This window comes from Triticum aestivum, chromosome 2D (genome assembly GCF_018294505.1).
Source record: "Triticum aestivum cultivar Chinese Spring chromosome 2D, IWGSC CS RefSeq v2.1, whole genome shotgun sequence".
Classification (NCBI taxonomy): domain Eukaryota; kingdom Viridiplantae; phylum Streptophyta; class Magnoliopsida; order Poales; family Poaceae; genus Triticum; species Triticum aestivum.
Window position 1 is genome coordinate 56,060,169 of NC_057799.1, and position 4,390 is coordinate 56,064,558.

The following is a 4,390-nucleotide window of genomic DNA, read 5'->3' on the forward strand; positions in this document are numbered from 1 at the left end:
CGGGCCAGTTTCACCACGGGCCGTTAATGGGTGTAAAGTGATACACTGTTCATTACGGGCCAGTTTCACCACGGGCCGTTAATAGGCCAAGAGTTACATAGGGCCTCATATGGGCCGAAAGATGTCATGGGCCATACATGGGCCGGAAGTGAAAACGGGCTGGAATCATATTGGATGGCCCAGATGACGCTACTGGGCCTAATTCGGATAGGGCGTAACGGGCCTTGAGTTAGCGGGCTGTAAATGGGCTATATGCGAACAGGCCGTTAACAGGCTTTCCATGGGCCGGCCCACCACCTTTTGACCAAGTCAAACGGGCCGGCCTTTTCATAGGAATGGGCCTCTGTTGGGCTGTGCCACGTGTCGACGTATCATAGGCGCCTTCTGCCAATGAGTGGATGACATCTGTCCCAACGATGAGCCGACACGTGTTTCCTCCAGCCAATGATGATTTTACACGTGGAAAATCCCCATTGGTCGGGGCTGTTAACGGGTTATCGGATCCAAAACCCGACCCAATAGCTTAACGGCGTTCCGTTACGGTGGATGCCACGTGTCGGTCACCATTGACGAAAGCACTTCTGTGACGCGCGATTTATCGTCATGAAAGTGCACACTTCCGTGATGATAATTTTGGTAATGTCATGGAACACTTCTACGACAGCACAGGTATGACTATCTTGATTCTGTCATAAAATCGTCAAGGATGTACATGCATGAAAAAAAAACGCGACCTACTGTGACAAACACGTATCATCAGGGAAGTGTATTTTTTTGTAGTATTGCAACAACAAAGTAGAGGACGTCTAACTTGTTTTTGCAGGACATGTGGTGATGTGATATGTTCAAGACATGATGAGATATAAATTGTTTTATGAGATGATCATGTTTTGTAACCGTTATCGGCAACTGGCAGGAGCCTTAAGGTTGTCACTTTATTGTATGAAATGCAATCACCATGTAATTGTTTTACTTTATCAGTAAGCGGTAGCGATAGTCGTCGAAGCAATAGTTGGCGAGATGACAACGATGCTACGATGGAGATCAAGGTGTCAAGCCGGTGACGATGGAGATCATGACGGTGCTTTGGAGATGGAGATCAAAGGCACAAGATGAGGATGGCCATATCATGTCACATATTTTGATTGCGTGTGATGTTTATCTTTTATGCATCTTATTTTGCTTAGTACGGCGGTAGCATTACAAGATGATCCCTCACTAAATTTCAAGGTATAAGTGTTCTCCCTGAGTATGCACCGTTGCTACAGTTCGTCGTGCCGAGACACCACGTGATGATCGGGTGTGATAAGCTCTACGTTTGCATACAACGGGTGCAAGCCAGTTTTGCACACGCAGAATACTTGGGTTAAACTTGACGGGCCTAGCATATGCAGATATGGCCTCGTAAAAATGAGATCGAAAGGTCGAACGTGAATCATATAGTAGATATGATCAACAAAGTGATGTTCACCATTGAAAACTACTCCATCTCACGTGATGATCGGACATGGTTTAGTTGATTTGCATCACGTGATCATTTAGATGACTAGAGGGATGTCTATCTAAGTGGGAGTTCTTAAGTAATATGATTAATTGAACTTTAATGTATCATGAACTTAGTACCTGATAGTATTTTGCATGTATATGTTGTTGTAGATCAATGGCCTGTGCTACCGTTCCCTTGAATTTTAATGCGTTTCCTAGAGAAAGCTAAGCTGAAAGATGATGGTAGAAATTACACGGGCTGGGTCCATAACTTGAGGATTATCCTCATTGCTGCACAGAATAATTACATCCTGGAAGCACCGCTAGGTGCAAGACCCGCTGCAGGAGCAACTCCGGACGTTATGAACGTTTGGCAGAGCAAAGTTGATGACTACTCAATAGTTCAGTGTGCCATGCTTTAGGCTTAGAATCGGGACTTCAACGACGTTTTGAACGTCATGGAGCATATGAGATGTTCCAGGAGTTGAAGTTAATATTTCAAGCAAATGCACGAATTGAGAGATATGAAGTCTCCAATAAGTTCTACAGCTGCAAGATAGAGGAGAATAGTTCTGTCAGTGAACATATACTCAGAATGTGTGGGTACCACAACCACTTGACTCAACTGCGAGTTAATCTTCCTGATGATAGTGTCATTGACAGAGTTCTTCAATCACTGCCACCAAGCTACAAAAGCTTCATGATGAACTATAATATGCAAGGGATGGATAAGACAATTCCCGAGCTCTTCGCGATGCTACAGGCTGCAGAGGTAGAAATCTGGAAGGAGTATCAAGTGTTGATGGTTAACAAGACCACTAGTTTCAAGAAAAGGGGCAAAGGGAAGAAGGGGAACTTCAAGAAGAACGGCAAGCAAGTTGCTGCTCAAGTGAAGAAGCCCAAGTCTGGACCTAAGCCTGAGACTGAGTGCTTCTACTGCAAAGGGACTGGTCACTGGAAACGGAACTGCCACAAGTATTTGGCAGATAAGAAGGATGGCAAAGTGAAAGGTATATTTGATATACATGTTATTTATGTGTACCTTACTAATGCTCGTAGTAGCGCCTGGGTATTTGATACTGGTTCTGTTGCTCATATTTGCAACTCGAAACAGGGGCTACAGATTAAACGAAGATTAGCTAAGGACAAGGTGACGATGCGCGTGGGAAATGGTTCCAATGTCGATGTGATCGCCGTCGGCACGCTACCTCTACATCTACCTTCGGGATTAGTTTTAGACCTAAATAATTGTTATTTGGTGCCAGCGTTAAGCATGAACATTATATCTAGATCTTGTTTGATGCGAGATGGTTATTCATTTAAATCAGAGAATAATGGTTGTTCTATTTATATAAGTAATATCTTTTATGGTCATGCACCTTTGATGAGTGGTCTATTTTTGTTGAATCTCGATTGTAGTGATACACATATTCATAATATTGAAGCCAAAAGATGCAAGGTTAACAATGATAGTGCAACTTATTTGTGGCACTGTCATTTAGGTCATATTGTTGTAAAGCGCATGAAGAAACTCCATGCTGATGGGCTTTTGGAATCACTTGATGCTTGTGAACCATGCCTCATGGGCAAGATGACTAAGACTCTGTTCTTCGGAACAATGGAGCGAGCAACAGACTTGTTGGAAAATATACATACTGATGTATGCGGTCCGATGAGTGTTGAGGCTCGCGGCGGGTATCGTCATTTTCTGACCTTCACAGATGATTTGAGCAGATATGGGTATATCTACTTGATGAAACATAAGTCTGAAACATTTGAAAAGTTCAAAGAATTTTAGAGTGAAGTGGAACATCATCGTAACAAGAATATAATGTTTCTACGATCTGATCATGGGGGTGAATATTTGAGTTATGAGTTTGGTCTTCATTTGAAACAATGTGGAATAGTTTCGCAACTCACGCCACCTGGAACACCACACACTACAGGAATTATCTTATTTGCAGTCTGCCCACTCTTTGCGGTCCGCTTGCTGACGGCAAAGAAGGTCTTTGCCGTCAGCCACAAGAAAACGGACGGCAAAGATGTGGCTGATGGCAAACAAGGTCTTTGCCATCAGCCAGTTCTTTGTCGTCCGCTAGCAGACGGAAAAGAGGTGGGTGGGTCCAGTTATTGTTTAACCAACTCAAGCCCACCGGCCCCACCTCTTTGCCGTCCGCAAGAAGACGGCAAAGAATCTTTGTCAACCGTTGGCTGACGGCAAAGAGGCGGGTACGTTAACGGCCGTCCCGCCCCCGTCCTCTGTCTCTTCTATCCACTCACTCATTCCTCCCCACCCACACCCGCCACCCCTTCCACGTCGCCCTGCCCCTTCCCCTCCGTCACCATCCCCCACCCACACCGGCCCGCGCCGCCGACCCCGTCCGGCGTAGCTGGCCGCCCCGCACCCCTCCCCAACCTCCACCGCGGCCCCGCCGCCTCTTCCACGTCGGGCAGCTGCGCCGCGGCCGTCCCCGCCTCGTCCCACCGCGGCCGTCCGGCCTCCCCCTCCACCGGGTCGCCGCTTCCTCCAGCGGTCGCCGTAGCCGTCTGGCCTCCCCCTCCACCAGGTGAGCTCCTCACCCTTTTTTTGTTTAATTAGTTTCTTTTTGTTTCTTTTAGTTTAGTTTCTGTTTTAGTTATAGTTATAGTTTTATTTTTAGTTTAGTTTATTTTAGATTAGTTTTAGTTTTAGTCTATTTTAGTTTAGTTTATTTTAGATTAGTTTTAGTTTTAGTCTATTTTAGTTTAGTTTATTTTAGATTAGTTTTAGTTTATTTTAGTTTAGTTTATTTTAGATTAGTTTTAGTTTTAGTTTAGAAGAAGAAGTAGAAGGAGGAGGGAGGAACAGGAGGAGGGAGAAGAAGAAAGAAGAAAAGATGAAGAAGAAGAAGAAGAAGAAGAAGAA